Below are 24,795 nucleotides of genomic sequence, written 5' to 3'. Positions count from 1 at the left end.
CCAAAGCGATAAAATGTTTACTAAAGACTTATGATCCATTCTAAGGATGAAATGAGACATAATTACAGCTGTTTGATAGCCCAAACATATGCTAGTAATTCTTTTTCAATTACAGCATACCTCCTCTCTGAGTGGTTGTGTAGCAGCTGCTCCATATTTCACTTGTATGCTTTGCCCCCAGGGCAACGTGATTTTGCGGCTGCCTTGACAACAGAGCATTCACTATAATAGGGCACAAACAGGGAAAATGCACCATTATGGTCATGCAGGCCCTGCTGTTCAACAAATACCAGAAGATAATGGCTGAACTTTTTCACAATGTTTAATACATTTCCCAGTTTAACTTTTTGAGGATCTTGCATCACTACTACTACACGGATCATATTGTTTGAACATGATATACTGGTAATGTTTTTCCACTTCATAGCTTTGGAAGTAGCGTTTAGCAATAAACATCATATTCATATTTTGTGATATCGCTATCCAGATAGTTCTATTTCTGTTATACAGTGAAGAATGATTTTATAGTAAGATGTTGCTACAGTGGAATACTTTTTGTGATTCCTTGTTGAGTCCAAGAAGTCAAGAAGATTAGTTCACACATTTCCATGAAGGTATTACTCCAAGTGAGAGCATCATCTAGGTTATTTAATTATTTTTTTGCTGTTGTTATTTCTTTTATTTTGATTCCTGTACAGCACAGCATTACCAGGCCGTATTAGTGTCATTCACAACAGACCAGCCATAAGAGAGTAAAATTCACCCTCTTGAAAATAAATGTCTTACCTCAAAGATGAAGAAGGACATTTGTTCCAAGAGTGAACTTATGCAAATAGGAAGTGCATTTAAACCACGTGTTAACCAGAGAGGGCCATAAATCATTATAAAATAGGTAGATGAAGGGAGAGAGGACAATAGAGGTCAGAGTTGCAGAAAGGAAAGGGCTTTGGAGAACAGTAGTGTCTGAGTACAGGGAACCAGAGTGAAGAGACCGATGTAGTAACTTAATTAGTGGGAGGTAGGGAAATGAGAGAGGGGGATAGGAAGACAGGAAAAGCAAGAGGTGAAATGATGTTGAAAATGTAAGCATAGAGAACACCTGAGGAAAGGAGGTATGGGAAAGGAAGTAAGAGGCAAACTGAATAAGAAGGCACATTTAGAACTTTACAACTTCAATATTGCCCCAAAGAGCTCAGTGAAGAGTCATGTTATGAAATCTGGTGATAGACGCAAAAAGAACATGTGCTTTGGCACATATGCTGAAATAGTAGAAAGAGGAAGATTAAGTGGGCAGACAAGAAAAGGGTGTGAAGATCTGAAAAACAGTAAAAGAGTTCTAGAACTGCCTCCAAGAATGAATTGAATTTCCCAGATATTTCGGTGATGACTGCCATTTCTAGTGAAGTTTGGGTCAAAGATTTAACTGTATGCAAGATGGACTTTCCTAGACTGCTATGTCCGAGTCAGGTTTGTTGCTTTTGTATAGTGTATATTGTTTTGTGGTGGCAATATATAATCACTTTCCACAGGTGTCCTATTGAACAAAGGAAATATGCATCAGTGCCATTAAAGACTCAATGATGAGAATCCTGGAGGAAGAATAATCCTCATTATAACTTAAAGTTTACATGCACAGAGACATAGAAAAGAATACAACTTCTTCTAAATGTATCGCTCTTCCCATCGAGAACACCTCTGTAATTGTATAGTGGTGTCCATTTGAAGGCAAAAAGAATGAGTTGAAACTTTGGCCAATTTTGTCCAAAAAGGGAGGCAAAAACAAGATCATCAGATAACTATGCAGGCAATCAAAATTATTGCACCAGTAACAATTCCAATGGTTAGCGCCAGATGGTTCAGCAACAAGGCCATTCGTGAGTTCTTCTGTGCCTTAAGAGTATCTCCAGATATCTTGTAAGTCTCAGTCTGAAAAACAAAATATGGGACATACAATAAAAATATTACTATTGTTCACATTGAATGTTTAGCATTTGATCACAGTTAGCTAAATTCTCTCCAACCCACCACATTATGGTGAGATTTCCCCAGCGAAGACGGTTCATGCATTCCCTGATGAAATATTTATTTAGTTGTATTATCACTATGTAGGGTTGTCTCCTCACATCATGTTGCCACAACACTCTGGGCCTTATTTGGATTTCGTCCACTGAACTATAAATCCCAAAGGAAATAATGGGATTTATATTTCAGTGAATGGGATGTCCGTCACCGTGGTGACAGAGTAACCCATCTCCCGAAATCTAAATCAGGCCCCATATTCCTAATCTTTCTATTTTGTTTGATAACATACAACATTGTGCCAGTTGTATTCTTGCTTTTCTTCCATTGAACTGAATAAAAAGGAAAATTTAGAACTCTACAATTTCAATATTGTTCCAAAGAGGTCAATGAAGAGACATATTGTCAAATTTGGTATTAGAGGCAAACAGAACATGTGTTTTTTGGGGCACATATGCTGAAATAGTAGAAAGATGAAGATTGTGGGCATACAAGAAAAGGGTGTGAAAATCTGAAAAGAGATCATAAAATTGTAGAACTGCCTCCAAGAATGAGTTTTGGTGATGACTGCACTTCTAGTGAAGTTTGGGTCAAAGATTTAATGCAAGATGGACTTCCTAGACTGCTATATCAGGTTTGTTGGTTTTGTATAGTGTATTTTACCTGATTTTGTGATGACAATATATAATCACTTTCCACAGGTGTCCGATTCTCGTTGTAACTTAAAGATTACATGCACAGAGACACAGTAAACATAGAAAAGGTTACAGCTTCTTTTGAATTGATTGTTCCTCACATCGACAACAACTCTCTAATTGTATAGTGGTGTCCCTTTGAAGGCAAAAAGAATGAGTTGAAACTTATGACAAACATCTACAGAATGAATGGCCAGGTCTAGTAATACGTTGTTCGTAGATTGAGGTGACATCTCTAATAGTACAAAAAAGGATTCAGGAATCTGAGATTATTATAGTAAAAAATATACAGATAAATACTAAAGGAGCAGTAAAAATATGATACTGAAATAAATCCCACCATGTAACAATAAATCATCAACAAACAAGGCATTTTTTTCACAATTTGCTGAAGAATGGCTGAGAACCTGACTGCAGACACACAACACAAATATTTGGGATTCCCAGTCTATGAATATTTCCTGACTTTCGATCGGAGACACACTGACACAGAGTTGCTGTCGCAAATATGAAGTGTTTCCAGTCCATAGAGATCTCCTATGTAGTGGTGTGTGAATCCAAACTTTTTCACAAAGGGCCTCTGGACTCGTGGCGGAACACCCGCAGTCGTGGGGGAGTCCCTGCATTCAGAGAGGAATGTCCAAAATGAGAATTCTCATTATAGAGATTCCACCCTGACAGCGGGGACTCCCCCCACAACTGCGGGCCTCAGCCATGAGTGCAGAGGCCCTTTGTTCTGTTTCAAGGGGAGAGGGAGGGGTTGGGACGAGGGGAATAAAAAAAGTAAAAAAATAAAAACGTACCTTTTGCTGTCTCCAACGCCGCCTTCTGCCACATTGCTCCTCTTCCTTTCCTCGATGTGGTGTCCCAGCATTCATTGGGACACCAGCACATGTTACCCTGCAATCCTGGTGCTGCTTTCATGCTAAACCTAGCACGAAAGCAGCGTCAGGATTTGTCTGAACAGCTTGGACTGCCACTCAGACATAACCCTGGGGTCGGTGCAGTTTCAACACAGCCGGGCTGGAGAAGCCTGAGACGGCCAGCCAAACACACATGCACACTTAAGTGCACTGTCTCCTCCTGCCTCCCACCATCCATGGACCAGCCCTTCCCTCCCTTCACATGCTGCCGACAGAGCCTACAGCTGAAAGATTAAACGATAAACAAATCTTGTTTTATATTTCAGCTCCTGGCTTAGTCAATAGGTTCGACGCTCCTTCACCATTGAGAAGGAGCTGCCCCTGCCTTTGTTAATCAGGCCCTGTGGAAAATATCACCTGCATGTTGAGATTCCCTGATGGATTTTCCCAAAGAAAGGTTGTTGCCAAAGATATTTCCTACTGAAGTTTTGTACAAAGAGCATACACAGATCATAGGTGCTAATTGCACAATGCTAATTACGTTAATTATTGGGTGCTCACTTTCCACATAATTCTGAATTGTCCCCTTGAGAATTAGTATAAATCTGGACATGATTGCACCCAGTCCAGGGTGCTCAAACTGAAATTGACCTCATTGTATTCCTCTGGTTTAACTGCCACCAATTGCAAGGGCAATCTTCTGCCTCAGGGGCAATTTGCGTCCAACTTCCAATTCTGAAACGACATAATCTGCCAAATTGCTATCAATTTTGCAAGAAAATGCATTATTAATTGGGGAAGATGTGAATCATTCCCTAATATTAAGTCCAATCTCCTTTTAGGTCCAACACCTAAGTTCGATAAATAAACCTGTGCTCAACCCCAGGTAGGTACAGCATAAGCAGGCAAGCTTAATTTAACAGTAGGTTTGTAGCAGTACCAAGACAACGCCAGCTAACGTCATTGAATAAATACGGCGCCCGCATGGCGCTTCACAATGGCGTTAGATTTTTTGACGCACAACTGCGTCGAAAAGTACAAATATGGCCCTTAGTATTTGAATTGGAAGTTAAAATTGTCAGTGGGTAAAGGGCGCAGGCTGTACTCATTGAAGTACTATCAAAGTTGAACATCCATTGGATAAGGTCCCCTTGAAGTCACTGGTTTTGGGTGAAAAATCTCTGAGTGGGAAAGTACAAATTTCATGCCCACCAAAGTCCTCTTGTCAGTCTGATACTTTCTTCGCCTTCATCCAGTCAAGATTTCTACTTTCGTACTCACAGACTGATTTAGAATTTGGAAGATGGGAACTCCATCACAAACGTGACAGATATCTCTGGCTTATTACAAGTGCATTAGGATATATGTTAGACCTGGCATCTTTTGGCGTGGTTTCCCCTGGCCTTTTGCTTTCTGACCTCCTGTTTTAACCATGTACTGAACTTCGTTTTTGCCGGCTTTAGGACTCTGTGCACGTTTTCACTGCTGACCAGTGCTAAAGTGCATGTGCTCTGTATCTAAAACATGATAACATTTGCTTCTCCATGATTGGCATATCTGATTTACTAGTAAGTCCCTAGTAAAGTGTACTATGTGTGTCCAGGGCCTGTAAGTCAAATATTACTAGTGGGCCTGCAGCATTGGTTGTACCACCCACTACAGTAGCTTTTCAAACATGTCTCAGGCCTGCCATTGCAGAGCCTGTATGTGCAGCTTAAACCGCCATTTCGACGAGACAAGTGTACCCCCTGGCCAGGCCTTTTCAAAAACCGTCCTTTTTATTACAAGTAAGGGGCACCTAAGGTACGCTCTAGTTAGCTCTAACGGCAGGGTGCACTGCATTTAAAAAGTTTGACATGTTCTTTTCAAATTTAACAGGCCAGATAGTGAAAAACTCTTCAAGTCCTGCCCTCACACAAAGGGCTGATTACCCATACTGGTAGCAAGGAGCCAGGGCTGGGTGGAAAGGGACACTTGTGCACTTCAGAGAAATCTTTTGAAGTTACCCCTACATCAAATACTTTTTCTGGCATAAGTATTGGGCCTCTGACACCATATACTCAGAACACTTCTGACTGAAGACATTCTACCAAGAAGAAGGACTACTGTGCTGCCAAGAGGGACTGCCACTTTGCTATTTGCTTTGCTGTGATGGTCTGCTGACTGCTGCTTCTTGCCTGGGAGTGAGAGGACTGGACTTAACTCTCTACATCCTGCAATCTAAAGTTTCTCCAATGGCCTGACTGAGCTTGCCTCGTGTTTCTGAGATTTCAGGGATATTAAAGACTTCTTCTGAGTCCTACTCTGCCAAGTGGTGCCAAATCCAGTCCTAGGCCCATGGATGTGAATGTTGTGCTGCAACACAAGAAATTGATGCATCAACACCAGCGCATCAATTGGAACTGACGCATTCCGCTGCGGAAACAATGCTTCAGTGCTGCCTGCACCAAAGCCGCAGACACCACTTGCTGACTGCACAACGCAATGACCCCGACTTAGAACATAGCCTTGACTTGTCCGACACAGCACTGACGCATTGAAAACTGGTCCTCATCGCTTCTGGACATTGATGGATCAGCAATGTTGCCCAATCATGAAATGACACATTGCCTACAAGCATGACGCATCCCCTCCTTTGGATTAACGCATTTTGACTGAGCATCGACACAACCAATGTACAGTCAACAGGTCTGTGTGACTGTTGTACCTGGCCCACACTCCATCACTATCAGACTGAGCTAATTAATTTACCCCGATCCAGTGTGACCAGATAGCCCAGGTTGGAGCTATTGGCTTCTAAGCACTGCATGTTGATTTAATGCAAAACTTGACTTGTGTATGTTGGCTTTTTGTGATTTTTGTCTTGATTGACTCAGATAAATGTTGGCTATTTTTCTAAATTGATGTGGAGTCTTTTTATGATGTTTTCACTGTGTTACTGTGAGTGTGCACAAATAATTTACACATTGCCTCTTGAGTCTAGCCTGATTCCTCTGTGCCAAGCTATTAGATGGTGAGCACAGGTAAACTTTTAGTGTGTATCTTACTTTCCCTGACTAGGATTGCCGTCCCTTGTTGGACAGGTTGCCAATCTTTGCTAAAGGGGGCATTCCCTCGTTAGAGGGTCACTTAAAATGGCACAATAGAATCTACAAGATTTCATTACGCCATTTCTAGCGTTGTTTCTAACGCCTGAGGCTCCCATTGATTTCAATGGGCCTCTTAACACTATACTGGACTAGCTTCATTTATTTGCCACTAATCCAGTATAACATTATAATAGCGTAAAAAAATAACGCAATTGTCCCTAACATGCGCCATGGTGTGCCGTATTCTCAGTACGGCGCTACCATTGTGGCGTTAGGAGATGCAACGGGGCCACAAGAAAAGTGGCGCATCACTAGTGATGCACCACTTTCTTGTAAATATGGCCCTCGGTCTCTAACACCATAATGAGGTTGTAATAAGGCAGACAGGATATTGATCATATTTGTGACTGAATATCTGTCTGCCAAACTCCAAATCGGTCTCCTATTCATTAGGCAAGCCTAAAGTTGTATCTGACAAAGTCCTCTCGAAGTCGGACACTTTTGCCATGAGGTACAACTGATGCTCTGGAGGTCTTCAAAGTCCAATCGTTTTCTTAGTCTCAACTTTTCAGACTTTCTCGTGTAATTACTTGTATGGCTCTCAGGACTTCAGGGACCGCACTTATGGGCCTGGTGTCACGCTAGCAGAGGCCACCAACAGGGTCTAGTCTAGGTCAAGTTGCTACTACTCAGCTGGGCACCCCAAGAAAAAGGCTTCCTGGAGCTTGTGACCCTTCAGACACAATGGTCAGGTGACTGACCTTTTAGTCTACCTCTTAGCCCTGGTAACAAGAGGCAGCAGTTCTTACTCCTCAGGTATTGACACAAGTCACAGAAACCAGGCCAAGTCCTCTTTTGTTTTTCCGCAGGCCCAGAATTGTCCTAATAAGGCCTGGGTGAGGTGACATATTAGTAGAATTTGGTATACAACACTGAGATTCCACAGCTGGCTGTAGCATAGACTTTGCTATAGAGAAAAGTTATTTAGCTGAATTGGAAGGTTCCTCAATTGTGATTGTAAAGTGATTAGCTCGGGCGTTTTGTATGGCCCTCTGATACAACTAGATGGCTTTTTTTATATTCGTTCTATCTGTAAGTTTATAATTCTTTCACCACTTCCTCTCGGACAATTTGCATTCCATTTTTAAATCATGAAGATGAGAATCAAACCAGTAAACATGATGTTTTGATGGTGTAGTAGCCATTTTAGTTAATGGAACCAGCTTATCAAGAGCATCCATTATCCATTTATTAAAACTCACCTAGCTTCACCAAGCGAGCCAATAAAAATTCAGATTTTAATTGAAAGGCTGTCAGATTTTGAGTAAAGTTAACAAGCAGCTCTTTGAAAAATTAAACAATATGGTGAATATCCTCTTTCAGCATTTATATCAGATCCAAGCATTCACTGGACTCTCAATGTCCAATAAATGCATTTTAATTTCCTTTTTAGTTACTGATCCAACAAGAATTAAAAAAAACAATAAGTATTGCCTTAGAGACCTATTGGCTTTGCTGATGGCCTTCAGCCATGCTACACGCAACTCCAAAGCTGTTTTCTCAATAAGGGCCTGTAGCTGTTTCTATGAAGCACTCGTTGGTATAGCCAACAGGTCTCACCTTTGGGAACTATTGGCTTTGCCAGTGGTCTTCAGCCATGAGGCAGGGCACCGCAATGAGGTAGTAGAGTGGACCTTTAGCGTGAGAGGACCTTGACTTATTCATATCAGACATCTCAGCTAGTTCTGAATCCATTGCTGTTCGAAGTTCATCACTTCCATCTGTGAAAAGCACCTACCCTTCCAGGGTATCCAGTGACTGTAAACAAAGTCATGTTTTATCACTTGCTTGTTTGAGAACTTCTAGATTTGGAATACAAATGTTCAAAGTTCATACAAGACATGTGGGAATATGAGCCTACATTGATTCTTCATTGTCTTTCTGATCTTCAATGTTATTGCCTGACTCTATTCTGCCTTCTTTATAGGCTGATTTCCTTTTCCAGCTTTCTCATTTTGTCTCTCTTGGCTACATAAGGCTCCAGGTTGATCTATGTAATTTAGTGAATAATGTATCTTATCCAGTTGGGAAATCTGTGTTTGACCTCATGGTCAAAGTTAGGAAACCCAGCAGGTCCACTGAGCCTTTCGAGGTAGATAAAATGAGTATTTTATAATTGAGTAATTAATAATAAACATCTGTTATTTCAGCGTCAAGACACACAAGGGAGTAAAGCTCCACTAAGGCCTGATTGATCTTTTGGATATTTGTTTGAGGAGGTGGACTGCTGCATTCTGCAAAAGCTGGAGTTTATTTAGAGAACGCTGTTGGATGCCCTGATAGAGGTCATAACAATAGTCCAGCCTGGACAATACCAATGGAATCACCACTGATTTTTGCAAATCATAGGGAATATATGAGAAGAATTTGTCTCATCGTTTTTAAGATGAAGAAGCAGGCAGATGTAAGTTCATTTATCTGATCACTAAATGAAAGATCAACGTCAAAGATCACTCCCTGATTCTTTACTTTCGAGACCGGAGTGGGAAGAGGGCGAAGAGACTGAGGCCACTAGGGCAGGTTCCAAAGTGACAAATATTTTCCAAAATGAAAGAACATCACTTTTTTTTTTCCAAATTCTTCTTCAAACTATTACATTTCATCCACTTGATGACCTCGCCCATGCAACTGTTGAAGCGATGGGAGACTTCCTTCACATTGCCTGAAGTGGACACAATAATCTGAGTGTCGTCCACGTATAAAATTGTTGAAAAACCAAAGATTGAATCAATTTGGCTAACAGGGCCATATAAACATTAAACAGTGTGGGGCTCAGTGACGACCCATGCAGAACCCCGCAAGGCAGTGAGAAGGGTTTTGATCTAAATTCCCAAAAGGAGACAGACTGCTCTCTATTCATAAGGAAAAACTGGACGAGATTTACTGCAGAGCCACATAACCCTATATTGGCTAAATGGTCTAGGAGGACCACATGGCTCACAGTGTTGAAAGCTGCGGACAGATCTAAAAGATTGACACAGCCTCCCCCCCATTTTCCATAATCAATCTTATCTTCTCTGTGGCAGCAACTAGCACCAATTCTGTGCCGTGGTTTTTTCTGAAGCCATGTTAGGCTTTATCAAGAATTTCATTTTTGTTCAAAAATTCTGAAAGGAATCCCTCATCCGTTGGAGCCCTCGGCATCCAGATATGTCATGGCAAAGACACTGCACCAGAGTAAGGTACAAAATGACAAAACATTCATGAAAAGGAATGCCCGGCCAAGCATCTACAAGTTGGGGATGGATCTGCATCCTGGAATCAAGTTTTGGCTGCCATCTGAGGTTGGACCATTAGTTTTGAGGGACAATAAGGACTGCTAGAAGATGTATCACCAGGAACGTAGCATTCTTCAAAGGGTACGGATCAGAGGATAGTACCTGGGACACTGACAGTCAGTCTTTCCATGTGAAGGAGTGAGGCCAGAATGAAGACAACCTTCTGGACCCCACTGGGAGGTCATCCGAGGTCAATACTCAGGATCCAGATCACAGACCACATGCCTCCAAGGAGGGCGAGACCCAAGGCAAGTTGGGATATGGTGTGTCTATCGATGTCCCTCTGCAAGATGGAGGGGTGGCTGAGGGGTGTATGTGGTTTGCTGAAAAAAGATGGCCAGATACCAGCTCAAACCACACCCAATTGGTTCCAAAAGATTTCAGGACTTGCTGAACTGATCCTGACAGGCATGCAGCCTACCAGCACATGAAGCAGATAGCAGACCAGACGGAGTTTGTCCTGCAAGCATGATTAGGAGTCCCATGTTTGTTCTTGTGTTGGACTGTGTTGCTTTTCTTTTTTTTTTTCCATGTTTGTTAGTTTTCGTTCAGTGTGTTTGTTCTGTTAGGGTTAATGAGAAATGTGATGTTGGGATTCATGTGATCCAAGCATGTTTAATTAAGTGTTTGGATATTTATTTCCCTATTCGTTACAATCTAATATCATGTTTATTAATCTCAATGGCAATAAGCACATCAAAACTGCTATTATTTGGCAATCAGAACAAAACTTAATCAATGCATAGATTATGATCATTCAGAATTAAAGCACATCATTAATATGAATCAACTTAGCAGAGTCTCATTAATACACAAAGTTCAACAAAGCAAGAACTCATTCATTTGTCTATTTGCGTCAGATATCAGTGAACGCCTTAACTATCCTCGAATTAGCATTAGCATGTTGGGCTTCATGCAAAACATTTAGTGACCATGAATTTAGAAAACATCTAAACTAAGGCCTCTACCAAAAAGAGCAGTTGGTACCTAGAAAGAAAAGGCAAACAGACAATCACAATTTGCATCAGATAGTTCCCAATCCAACGGATCAGCAAGCAGCGTCAGTCTTCGTCCTCAGGACATCAGTTCATCAGCATCAGCAAGGTAGGACGGGGCAGAGTCTCAAGGTAGCATAGCTAAGAACAGATTACTTCCCTCATATGGACGAGAAGATAGCATCGGGCATAGATGGGTAGAGGATGGTTCAGAAGGGGCAAACTAAACTAAAGTATGACAACTAGCAAAAGTCCTTAGCAAAAGAATAAGTGGCAATGTCTCTGAGAATAGTAGAATGGCAGAATGTCTCTTTGGAAAAGTAGAATGGCAAGTGTGAATGGCAAAATGTCAATAGCAAAAAGGTCCCCTTCTCCTTGGGTCACGCCGTTATATCAAAACTGTGTAACTATTCCCTAATTCCTCATTGGATAATTTTTGGCGCATTCATATCTGTATCCAATCGCAAGGTGAATTTTCCTCAATTTGCAGTTCTCATGGCACGGATTGGTCCAGGTAATTGACGTCTTCAACGGTTGGAATGTCAGGTGGAAAAAGTTACACTTCACGCTTCAGTCAGTGTCTCCATTGTCTTCGCCTAAGAAAGTTAACCTTGCACCTGTTACGAATTACACTGTTGCATTTAGCAAGAACATCGCCTTCAGCAAGTCGGTTCTCATGAGAAAGAATTTACTACGGTTGCACACACATAACTTCTGGAAAAGTACAGCTTTGGGTCCTTCAGCAAAACAGCACATTGTACGTTAGAAAAAGAAATTCAATTCTGAGGCCAGGCAGCTAGGCCCAAACCCTTGTTAACCTAAACCCATTTTAATTAATAAAGCAAACTCTTAACATATAACCTAAAGTATGATATATTAGTACAAATTCAAACATTAGTATATAACATTTCATCATTAATAATTATTTTCATTAGTCTTCGTATACATTGGTAGCCACACCCCGTGGGCACATTTTAGACGCGTGCATTATTTTTCTATGTTAACACATTTTTAAGCAGCTTTATCACACATTATATTCCAAGCTTCATATTAATATTGCTTTTAAAACTACACACTCCAACATATGTGTGTCCCCAGTGAAGTCACTAGGGGATCCCTGGCATTGTACTTTACAAGACCTATCTGCTAGCCTCATTCAGTCAACTACCTGGCAGTACATACCTCTTCTGCACTTGACTCTCAGAGGTAGCTGTGGCCAAGCAGCCAAGGTTCCCTCGGCAGTACATAGATACGGGTCAGTGAACACGACTCATAACTCAAAATGCAAATTGTACGAACAATAAATAAATAGCCAGCCAAATACTTGCTTTTAAAAGAAAAGTTCTATGTTATTTCTAACTACACACATGCAACGAAGCATGACATTTAGAAGCAACAACACAATCTACCTTGAGGCTGTAGCTCTAGTAGTTGTCAGGTGAATCATTATCCCACCCTGGATCATGTAACGTATACAGAGTTATTCCCCATTCACTGATGGCCACAACAGGGAATGCAAACTATATGGCCAGACTCAAGAGTTCTCTTTTGACTTTTCAGGATTTCAGTCAAAAGTGTCCATGGTGCCAGAGTACCTTTACCAGTAAATCTCCCCAGCGCCCCAAAGGCCCTAGTTCAGGTCTTACTCACATCTGTGGCACAGAAGCATTCAGCGTTACAGCGGTTGCCCTCAGCACAGGCACTTGCATGGTCTGATCCTTCTCTGGTCAGAGAAGTCAGGCTGATTGCGCTAATACGGCAGCATCGAGCAGGTGCAGACTCACTCTCCGGAGTGGCACGCCTGCTCTTTCCAGCAATTGGAGCAGCTTCCTGCCCACAGCGATGCCGTCAGGATCTCCTTGGCCAGGGAATTCAGTCCTTCGACTTCCAACTGGAGCACTCCGCGAGGGAGAGCCATATTCTTCAGTATCCTCCTGGTCCCTGGCGGTCGGTCAGGGCAGATTCTTTGTTGCAACTAGTCTCACCTGTCTCTACCTCAATTCAGTCCTGGCCCGAAGTCTTTGACTATTTGGTCCTGGCAGCCCCCTCGTCATATAGGCTTGCCATAACACCTTCTTGACGCAACCTAAACTCCTTAGGTGCAATCACCCGCACCACGACAGCCCTTCTTGGTATATGACTGGTATAAAGGGTCGCTGCTCATGCGTTCACGAGTCCTGGCATGCTGGTCCCACAACTTCATCAACAGTGGCCCCTTTTGGTATATGGGGGTCACTGTAATAAGGCCTACGGCGGCCATCTCCTATGCATACAGGAGTGACTAGAAACACTCTAGCCCATGGTCTACAGCATTATCAGTCCACAGACAAAGCCTCACACTTTGCACAGGCAGCCCTCTTGGTAGGGCTTTCCACTTGACCTTGATCCCTCCAACGCTCTCCTCTTCCTCACAGGGCGCACTGGTCTTGGCAAGCAGGCAGGCCCTGGTGCTCCAGGGCAGATGGTCTTCATTTCCTTTCACCCAGCAGGGAGACTAGCAGCACTTTCCCCCACCAGGCCTGCTCACAAGTAGAAGTCTTGCAGAGAATGGCCTTCTGACACCACCCGTCTAGCTGCTTGCCAGATGACACATTTTTGGGAATTCAACCTCCCCTTCTTATAGTCCTTTTCCAGGTACCAAATGCGATTTAGGGTGTGGGTCTTTTACATTTTATGTTGGAGTTCAGCTTGTTTTGAACTGGGCACTTCTCCTTTCCATCTTCCGTCATGAAAGATGTCTGTCACATTAGGGTGACTCCCAAGCTGATTGTTCACAACACAATTAATTGGAGGGACCAGGGTTCACACTTGAATGTCAGTCACAGTGCTATGTGCATCAAAAGGTTAATCCCAGACCCCCAGCCCTACTATTTAGGATTCTTTTATCAGCCCATCTCCTTTCCTGAGATGTGTCCTGGTCCTTTCCTTGCCATCTGTCGCTGAATCAAAGAGCAGTCATTTCAAATGTAAAGGGAGTCTCTTCCTTTTCCATCCAGTGTCTCCCCATCCATCCCACAAGAAAGCAGCAATACATAAACCCATCTAGGGGATTCCTCTCCTCCTCATGTCTTTAACAGCAGGCCTGGGCTTCCCAGAGTGGAACCCAGGGACCTCCATATAATGAACTATTGCAGGCAAATTCACCCAGTGTACATTCATATGCATTTTTTTGTTCTGCACAAATACCTCTATGCATTGTACCCTCACATATTAATGACAAACCGAGTTGGAAAATGTACCTGATTAACTGCAGATCCCTACCCTACCACAGGTTGGAAATGTACACACTTCTGGAGGACAAAAATCCATAATACTTAAGGAATCTCTGACATGTCTTGTCGAACCCCTACAGCTGCCAGATTGCGAAAGCCTTACATTCGTCATCTCACTAGCTTCTACTCTCACCTTCTCGATTGCACGCATTAAACGGCCTCTTGGTCCTACTGAATGATTCACCCAGTCCTTCCCAGACGTTATCACTAGCCGGATGGTAAAAAAAACTTTTTTCTCAATGTTAGGTAATTTCAATATGCCGCCGGGATCCTACATGATCTTGCTGCTACTCAGTTAACTCAGATTGCACATGGTGCCACTCATGAAATGGGTCACTTACTGAATCCCATTTTCACAAACTATCCTCACTTAAAAGTACAGGATTCACTGCCCATTATTTGGTCGGACCACCTTTTGATTCCATTGACTTTGACATTTGACAACTCCCTACCGACCCTCTCCCCCCAAATCATTTACCTGGAGAGAACATAGCTGGTCTAAGCTAAACGAGGATGAACGGAAACATGCCCTCTGCTTAGCCAGACTGGAGCTGGGGCCGGATCCTCAAGAAGCATATGCTAACATCTCTCATTGGATCGGATACTCATTGGATCATACAATTCCCATATCGACCCAAATCAAGAAAACTAAAGAAAAATCTACCCCCTGGTATACCACTCACCTGTTGACCCTAAAGAAAAAATGTAAAATAGTGGAAAGACAATGAAGAAAAAAATATGCCTAGGCTGATAAAATAAAATATCGCTGTACGGTAAGGAATTATCACTCCGAAATCAAATCCGTCCAGGCCTTCTACTACAAAACAAAAATCTAAGGGGCAGCAAACTCCTCCCATGAAATGTTTAGAATTTCTAAGGGCCTGATTTAAAGATTGGCAGAGGGGTTACTTCATCACAATGGTGACAGATATCCCATCTGCTTAATTACAAATCGTATAGGGAATAATGGGATTTATATTTCGGTGGATAGCACATCTGTCATCGTTGTGACGGAGTAACCCCTCCGCCACACCCTAAATCAGGGCCTAAGTCATTACTAGAGCCCTCCCTAAACGGCCCACTCCAGAGCCTTCCAATTGGAGGCGCAATGGCCTTGCCCTATTTAGTTTTTTTAAATAAACATATACCTGACCTTTTAAGGATCTGAAGGAGATCCAGGCTCAGAACTCCTCAGCGATAAGGAGAAAAACAACCAACAGAGCTTCGCTGAATCTCCAAACAGTTCCCACAAGACGTTTGCTGGTCTCTTTATGAAAGTCAAATCGGGCTCCCCACTTGACCCTGCCCCCACTCATATCCTCCCAAAAGCAACAAATACCATCTTCCCAGTAATGGTAGATATGATTAATATTTCCGTAGAGAAGGAATGAATGAATGAATGAATGTTTATTTTATTAAATTAAATCCATAAAAATATCCTTCAACATCAAATTGAGCAGAACAATATTGGTGCAGTAAAACGTTAATAGTGCAATGAAATTGTGAAATAAAATAATTTTTTAATACATTCGACAAATGTGTCCCCTCTTAACTCCAGTTACTGGTGCATAACTTAACTACAGGGTTGGCTAGAAGCGCACAAGGTTACCTAAGAGCCCTTCCTCTTTTCAACCTGTTTATTCATGGTAGGTGGGTTTTGTTTCCACTGGCGCCATTCCTATCACTAGTTTGAGAAGGGAGAGAAGGGAATTGTATCCACAGTGTCGAAATATGCTACTGTGAAAGGTACATTGAAGAAATCTAACCTCAACCAATGTTGCCCAGAAAATGTTGGACCCATCTTGCCACTCCCGGGACTGAACAAGGTGCTGCAAAAACATCAACTTGCACTAATCTGAATTTTCAGAAGTGAACCACATCCTATACCCTATCCAGATGGGGTTTCAGCCCGTAGTACAGAAACTGCCCTCGTGGTGGTCGTGGAAGAGGTGCTGTTGGCATCATTCTCCTTCATCTAAGTGCTGCCTTTGACGCGATAAATCATAGGATCCTCATTAAGAGGATTCAGAGCACAGGAGTGCTTGGCTCGGCCCTCAAATGGCTCAGCTGGGATCCTCAGAATGTTGCTTAAAATTCTTCCCCTGATCCCAGCTCGTTCCAGGAGGCTAGTAGTCCAGGCACTGATCCTTTCCCTCCTGGACGATGGAAATTCACTCTTTCGGGGAGAGCCAAAAGCAGTAATTGGCAAACTATGAATGGTTCAGTGGTTCAGAATGCTGCGGCCAGGGCTCTGAAAAATATACCCAGATGCCTCTCAGTATAACAGACTGTGGCTTGTCTCCACTGCCTCCCTGTTGAGCAGAGGATCAATTTCAAAGCATTGTGCATTGCACACTGAGCCTTTTGAAATCAAGGCCCCTCCATCTCCCGACAGCTGTTTGCCCCCCACACAGCCCTGGGAGAGCTCTCAGATCCTCTAATGCCCTACGGGCAGTGGTCTCACCTGTCAAAAGGGCCAGAAGAGGAGGAAAATCTTTCAGGTACAAGTAGCTAAACTCTGGAACACTCTGCCCCTTATCCTGAAGACATTTGATAATGAAGTGTCCTTTAGAAAACGGCTTAAATCTTTGTTGTTTAAGAACTAACCCCCATGGAGCTTGCTGTCACAGTCTATACTGCTCAACTAGTACTGGGATGCCTGTGGGTCGCCATTCGCTCAACAAAACCCTATAATAATATCAATAATAAAAATATACACATGCATTTAGCACATAACCTCAGTCTGCATGCACTGTTCAGCACTGATGGTTTTCTATCTATAACTATCAAAACACATGCACTGCCAGCACACACACACACTATGTGCGCACTGCACAACTCTTCGCCCCTTCCTGTATTGTACTTTATGCAAAAACAAATACACTCAGCACCTGCTTTATCCACACATGAACTGCACAGCACTACATCTGTCAAGTAAATTATCCTTCTCGGAATATATACACCCAGTACATGTACTAACCACCAATGCACTGCACAGTACCACTCCATCCCTGTACTGTACCCTTACAACTAGTGCAGAGTTGATACTCCTGCTCTACGTAGCACTCCACAGCTACCTGACATAGGTCAAGAGGGAGGTAAGCACACAGCAGCTGAACTTTTAAAAAGGTGATTGAGCCTGTAGGCCTCACTCCAGTGACACAGAATAAAAAGGTCCTACTAACTACTACTGATCACTACACAGTATGCTGCCACACCATGATCATGCTGCTCAACTCCTTGTGAAGGTGGTAGCCTTCCACCACTATAAGGGTATTGATTTGTGCACGCCTTCCAGACCAACAAGACCGCAATCCATGAGACAGACCTATGTCATGGCACACACACATGATCCGGGTTTGCCATTATCAAAAAATCAGCATTAGGGATCCAGGCAACAGTACAAGTAGGCACTCAGGGCCAGGATACAGTTCCCCTACCGTGCAGAGGTGTTCTTAGTCTCAATAGCTGTGTTTACATCTTTCTCTTGCTCCTTCTTTGCCCCTTTTGTGTTCTTCTCTCTCCTCCTCTTTTTAAGCAGACTAAATTAAACATCAGTAAGGTCTGTGGAAGGGGTAGTGGCCTTGGGAGTGTCTTACTCACTCCTATTCTCCTCTTCACACCACTTCATTCTGCATTCTTTTTGTTTGACACTTATGCCCTTTTACTGCTCATATATTTTTGAAACACTCAAACTGCATATCTCACACCATCTATCTTTCCTCTTCAGCCTCCTCTTTGCACTCTTTCGTACTCATACTTTCTTGAATGTCCTTCACTTCACCACCCACACACACACACACCGCACCCACTCCCCGGTAAGCACTGCTTTCTTTACCCTTAAACAGTGCTTAATTTGTGCTTATTGTTTCCGGTGCTGAGCACCGGCACTTATTTTTATGGCCTGGCGCTTCTTCTTCTGCCTCAGGCATTTGCTGTGAGCAAAAGACACATATGGGAAAGTCGGAGGAAGAAAAAAACTAAAAAGCGTCACAAAGGAGAAAGCAGAATGCTGCAAGAGTGAGCTGAGGGGGCAGGGAGTGGCTGTAAATGGATTGACGGGGCCCGAGATGGCTTTAGTATTACGTTGTCTCAGTATTCACGGCTCACACATTTAAATGCAGCAGCCACGTGTTTAAGAGGAGGGCTTTGGCACAGGCACATTTTTATTTACAAATTAACCACTGTTTAAACCTGATCCCGGCCACCCTCCCTATACGGTTGCCACTTTGCCATTTTCTTTACTGGCCTGACCAGTATTTTTAAATAGAGGCTGGTAAGAAAGGTGGCGACCCCACATCATCATCATCCCTGTCAACCTCACAAATGCATTCACTCTTCAGGTCCATCTCAAGCTCTGTATCCTTGTTACTTTTACAGCCCCTGCCACAATCTGTGACATGCTCCTAGCAGTGGCGCCACATAAGCCCCCGCAGGCCCCTCGATGTGGGGGGCCCTCGAGCTCTAGGGGGACCCTCAGCAAAAGTGGTAGATGGTGGGTCGGGGAAAGAGGGGACCCCCTCCATGTACTTTTGCAGGGGGTCCCCCTTAAGCTTTGTTACGCCACTGGCTCCAAGCCCCAGTCACCCTCCCCATTATTTTCACCCTCCTCATTGCTGCGTCCTCCACATCCCAGTCACACTTCCGGTCCCAGTCGAAACCACCCCCCCCCCCCCATCACCCTCCATACCACTGCCACACTCCCAAACCCTGTCATGCTCTGAGTAGCTATGATGAGGTCTGCCTCTGTCATACTTCCATTCCCTGCCTCACTCCCACTCATGCTCAATGCCTTTGTTGCCCTCCCTATCCTTGTAGCTTCAAGCTTCCACCACCCTCTCCATCCCTGTCACATCCCAAAGCCTGACAGTCAGGCTGCAGGCTGCATGAGCACAGACATAGGTAAGCATATATGAGACCCGGAGCATCCAACAGGGAGGTCCCCATTACTAATGAGGGTGTCAGGGCTGCAAGTCGGTGCAATGAATATCAGTGCTCTCAGATTTCCAAGGTCCCTGCATAAGCAGCTAGGCTAGTCCAGGAACTTGTAGTCCTCATTGTGTAGTGCGATGAACAGAACTACAAGCCCAAGAATGAAAAAGAAATACATCAACTGGATGACCTACTCACTCATGGGTGTCGGAAACTTGGAGCCTCTGAAATATGCTTGTTTTAATATGTGTATACACACCTATACGTCTATATGCTAAAATCTGCTGAGTAGTTGCAGGTTCACTTTCCCTCAATCCCCCTTTTCTCCCACCCTGGAAGAGGATTTACTCCTGATATTGTCAGGAGTAAATGTCCAACCTTTTCCAGCATAGGAAGAGATGCAGAGGAGTTGGTGTATACCTTTAAATACGACAGTGTGTGGTTTTGTACAGATTCACAGGGCATTTCAACCCTGGAACTACAGTTTCCCACCCATTTCCAACCCTTGCATCTAGATCTGCATAAAGGTAACAAGATTGGAGCCTTTCTGGAATCCAAACCCTGAGATGATGTGAACTCTGGCATAATCACAGAGGCTATTATCAGAGCTCGGACATAATGAGAAGCTGCCATAATGTGTCACCTCCCTGCATGGCCCGAATGCCAAGGACATTTTTCTACACAAGTAGATAGTTTTAAAATTGCAAACCCCTGGACGTGCTAACATTAATTAACACAGACTGTAAATCAGATTTAAACATTCAATTAATAAACTCCTTTTCATAATGATGTAATATGGTGAACACGTAAACAAATAAATAGAGACGCCGATGAAATAAATAATGCTTTTAGAGTAAGTAACACTATACTAACAATTTCCACAAATAAATAGTTCAGCCTTTCAATAGTGAATGCTCTTGAGTGTGAACGTTACTTAATAACAGATTTCCACAAATAAGCAATTTCAATAAATAGTTTTAGTAGCACCAGACTGAGGGCTTTGTTGTGAGTTTGGGGGATACAGGGTCCCTCGCAACGTGAGGGGTGTCCTGTCCACTGTATCACAAGCGCAATATCTCCTACCTCACTGGTGAATCCCTCTGAAGCTAAATAAAGCAATGCTCTTAAAGCTGAAACTAGCTTGATGTAAAACTGAAACCTTTCTGTGCCCATGTTCTATTGTGTAGGTTAAATATGTTATCCTCTCTTCTTTTATACATTAAAATTCCAAACTACCCCCTCTTCTTTTCGCATTTAAAACTCTGTTCCATTACTCTATAAGTTTCAGATTCTCTGCTCTGCGTTCTATTAAAAATACTTGGGTCGTGACAACGCGTGCACAAGAAAGTTACCAAACATTGCCAAAGCCAACAGGTCTTACTATTTTCTAAGTGAAAGTTTTTCTTTATTGATTGACATATTTATGTGTGTGGTTGTGTGGCAGGGCGAATGGATGGATGGGTGTGGCTGGATGTGTGAGTGGGAGCAAGGGTGCCTAATAGGTGAGTGACAGCATGGACGGATTGATATAAGGGTGAGAGCTGGATGAATGTCGAAAATGTGAGAGACTAAAAAACTGGATGAATGAGTTACTGTATTATTAGATGAATGGGCAAGTTGAGTGTATGGCTCGATGCAGACAGACAACAATCTTACAGGCTGAGGCCTCAGATACTTGAAGGAATAATCGTGTAAAAATGTCAACAATTACGAATATAATCCGATTGTTATTAATTCTATAGGTCTTGTCATCAGTGTGCTAGGAATGTCCCTAGAATAACTTCTAAAAATGCATTGCAAGGACTACAGCAGGGGGACAGAGCACTCGAAATATGTCAAGAATCGTCACCATCATAAAAGGACTGACTAAAGTTGTCAATTACAGAAGACATGGCCGGTACAAACATACTCCCAGATGGCATCTGGTATACTCATTGCTTCATAAATAAGGATTCACTGGGCCTCAGCAACATCACTGAAGAAATGCCAAACATTAGAATGTGTCGTATTCATTATATTCGTATTCTGCAAACGTTGGTTCCTACAAGTTACTGTGCCATATTCATCTTGACATTTTGTCCTCATTGCACACATTGAGAAGGACATGGAAGGGCTCACCTGCAATGCAAGGAACTGAAACTCTTTGATGGTGATTGCACGCGAAGCAGTTCTGAATCATTCGAAGGCAGACTGCTGTCCTTCACAACTGACACGCATCCTGCGTGACACCTTAAACCGGTACTAGGTCTGAGCTAACAACAGCATATTGAATGTTCGCAGTTTTGGTTTCGCTTTCCATCATTGCTTGAGCGTGAATGTGGCTAAAAGCAACGCTGACAGTTTACACAAAAGTGATTTCTGAACTAAAAAGAGAGCAGCACGAATTTCTCTAAACGTGATGTCGCTCTAACAGGTTTCTGATCCTAAATTCAGTATTGCAAAATGTTGTTGCCAACATGAGGTCCTGAAAGATGTGCTGTTCTCAACATCAGTGGTGCATGCATAAGAAAAGTGATCAAGAAAGGAGCGGATTAAAAACGAACCAGAAACCTGCTCCTGTAACTCTGGAGGAGACTGTGGGGCATATTTATACTCCGTTTGCGCCGAATTTGCGTCGTTTTTTTCGACGCAAATTCGGAACAAAACTAACGCCATATTTATACTTTGGCGTTAGACGCGTCTAGCGCCAAAGTATGAGGAAAGAGCGTCATTTTTTTGCGTGAACGCCTTCCTTGCGTTAATGAGATGCAAGGTAGGCGTTTCCGTCTAAAAAAATGACTGCGACGCAAATGCGTCGTATTTATACTCCCGGGCAAAAATCACGCCCGGGAGTGGGCGGGGCAAAAAACCCCGCATTTGCGCCGGATTTTAGCGCCTGGGTCAGGGCAGGCGTTAAGGGACCTGTGGGCTCAAAATGAGCCCACAGCTGCCCTCCCATGCCCCCAGGGACCCCCCCTGCCACCCTTGCCCACCCCAGGAGGACACCCAAGGATGGAGGGACCCATCCCAGGGACATTCAGGTAAGTTCAGGTAAGTATAATTTTGTATTTTTTTAATATTTTTTTTTGGCATAGGGGGGCCTGATTTGCGCCCCCCTACATGCCTCAATGCCCAATGGCCATGCCCAGGGGACATAAGTCCCCTGGGCATGGCCATTGGGCAAGGGGGCATGACTCCTGTCTTTACTAAGACAGGAGTCATGTAAATGGCGTCTGGGCGTCGTTATAAATGGCGCAAATCGGGTGGAGGCGATTTTTGGGCGTCAACCTGACTTGCACCATTTTAAGACGCCCTAACGCCATTTTCCCCAACGCCGGCGCTGCCTGGTGTACGTGTTTTTTTTCCACGCACACCAGGCAGCGCCGGTCTGCTAGCGCCGGCTAACGCCATTCAATAAATACGGCGCCCGCATGGCGCTTCAGAATGGCGTTAGCCGGCGCAAAACTTTTTGACGCTAAACTGCGTTAGCGCAGTTTAGCGTCAAAAAGTATAAATACGGGCCTGTATGTCCACCTCATAGATAAAGGTGCTCACTTTGCATTAACTAGATATGCTGGGTGAAGGCTTTTGTCAGTCACATTCCAGTGGTATGTGTTGTGTTTGTGGTGATGGCTTAATCAAGGTATGTTTTTGGAGTACTTATTAGGGCCACGTTTAGATGTTAGTGGATCAGCAAAGGATCCGCCCCAACCTGTGGCAAAAAGTCCATCCATTCAATTTAGAGAACCTCTCCTTGTTGAAAGAGATCTCTTTACCAAAAGTGACCGTATACACATTATCTGCTGGAGCGCTTAACCAGGCAAGGGCAGCATTATGGAATAAAAAACACTCTAAAGTGGGGTTAGGTCTGCAAGAATGGGCATTCCGATGGCTGTCATCTAAGTGACGAATGGTATCTACTGATGAATTGTATTGCTTCTTGGTGTTTAGTGTTGTGTGTTGTGGTGACATGAGGTCTACCAGATAATCACAGCTGTTTGTAGCCAGAAACAAAGAAGGTCTCAAACAGATGTGTGCAGAAGGGTCAATGAAGTCTAGTTACTATTTAGCAGTGCTCCTGTTGTCTCAGCACCACACAGACCAGCCTTGGTTCGAATCTGACCATGTTATTCGAGGTCAGATACAGCACACACTCTGGTGCCCTTTGGCACTCCTGCACCAGTTCAGCTATTCCAGTGTGAACCGTGAACCTCACACAGAGATTCACCTAGTGTCTCATCACTGAGACACCACCACATAGACACCTCTACATTGGATGACCTTGGAACATTCAAGTGTTTAATGGCTGAACTCTCCAAACATCTCTCATGTTGCACCTGTCATGCCATGCCAGTACAGAAGCTCGTGGGTGTCAATTTTACAAGCCAAGCATAGCAATTGGTTGGTTGATGCCCCTGGCATTGATCTTAGTACCCCTTGTTTCAAAGCCAGGATGGTGGCAGACAGAAAATAAACATGGCTACCAAAAACCTATTTTCTTTCTGTATGTGTCAGCAATTGCCCTCCTTTCGCAAGAAGTAGGAGACTGCAGAGTGAAAACGGTGTGGCCAGGGGTCAACCTTGAGTAGCCATCAGGGGTCACAGGATCCATCTCTGGTACCCAAGGCCCTTTGGTGAAGCCAAACCCAGACAAGAAAGAAGCTCTCTCTTGACCACCTACCTTTACTGAGAAGAAGAAAGCTGCAATGCCGATGAGTGGGCAACAGAAGAGCATGTTGAATGCTGAGTAGACCATGTGGGATCTTGGAAGGTTCGATCCCATCGCCCGCATCACCACTGGCTGGGTGGTCACAACTGTATTCTGTCCATTGATGTAGCCTACAGTGTACTGAGGGTAGTTACTGTAGTACTGAGTGGAGGAAGGCGGGTAATAAGCAGGGTTGACGGCTACTGCATAGGGTGGTGGCTGAGGGCCGGCTGGCATGGGATCATTGCTGTATGCGGGTGGTGGATAGTCAGGTAGCGTCTCTGGTGGGCTACTCTTATGTGGCTCATGGCTGCTCATTCTTGCAGGTGCTCTGGTTGTCCTGGCCTGTCCGCCTGCGTGAGTGCAGCGGGCTCTGGTTGCCTCCTCTTCTCGTATGTGACTGTGAGCAACTCAGAAGGAATGAAGTTCAACAAGTGTCTACAGATCCCACCCCCAAAATGTATGCTAGAGCTCACCTGTTACGAGGTGGAATGCTCGAAGGAGGGATGCCACAGTACTGGTTAGACAGGAACAGGCTGCTGCTAAACTTCCTTGACTGCCTCCAACTCTGGTCACTTACAGTGTCTGGTGACATTAAGCCGTTCTTCATGTAGGGGAGGGGACACCGTACCACCCTGGTGGATATATTGTAATTGTATTTATATAGCGCTTACTACCCTTGACGACGTGTCGCAGCACTTTTCGGCGAGTAGCACGATACTCCAGAACCCAAGTTGACCACAATCATCTTGATCTACCCCCTACCTTGACCAGAACTGCACGTCCACCACTACCCAGGCCCCAGCACAACGTCCCTGGACTTCTCCCTTCCACTGGATTTGTAGCAAATACAGGCTAGCCACACCGGTCAATCCCCTGTATGTGCTGGACACAAAGTGCTGACA

At 43.8% G+C, this 24,795-nt stretch overlaps 1 long non-coding RNA gene across 1 annotated transcript; it reads right to left on the bottom strand.

Moving 5' to 3' along the window:
• Positions 1–304: 304 nt before the first annotated feature.
• LOC138246510 (uncharacterized) lies at positions 305–24,310 on the bottom strand. The gene is made up of 2 exons (XR_011194303.1): positions 23,864–24,310; positions 305–1,926 (listed from the first exon to the last, which is right to left on the bottom strand). It is a non-coding gene; the product is annotated as an uncharacterized lncRNA (long non-coding RNA).
• Between the last annotated feature and the right edge of the window lie 485 nt (positions 24,311–24,795).

This window comes from Pleurodeles waltl, chromosome 7 (genome assembly GCF_031143425.1).
Source record: "Pleurodeles waltl isolate 20211129_DDA chromosome 7, aPleWal1.hap1.20221129, whole genome shotgun sequence".
Taxonomy (NCBI): Eukaryota; Metazoa; Chordata; class Amphibia; order Caudata; family Salamandridae; genus Pleurodeles; species Pleurodeles waltl.
This window is presented reverse-complemented; position numbering and strand designations above follow the sequence as displayed.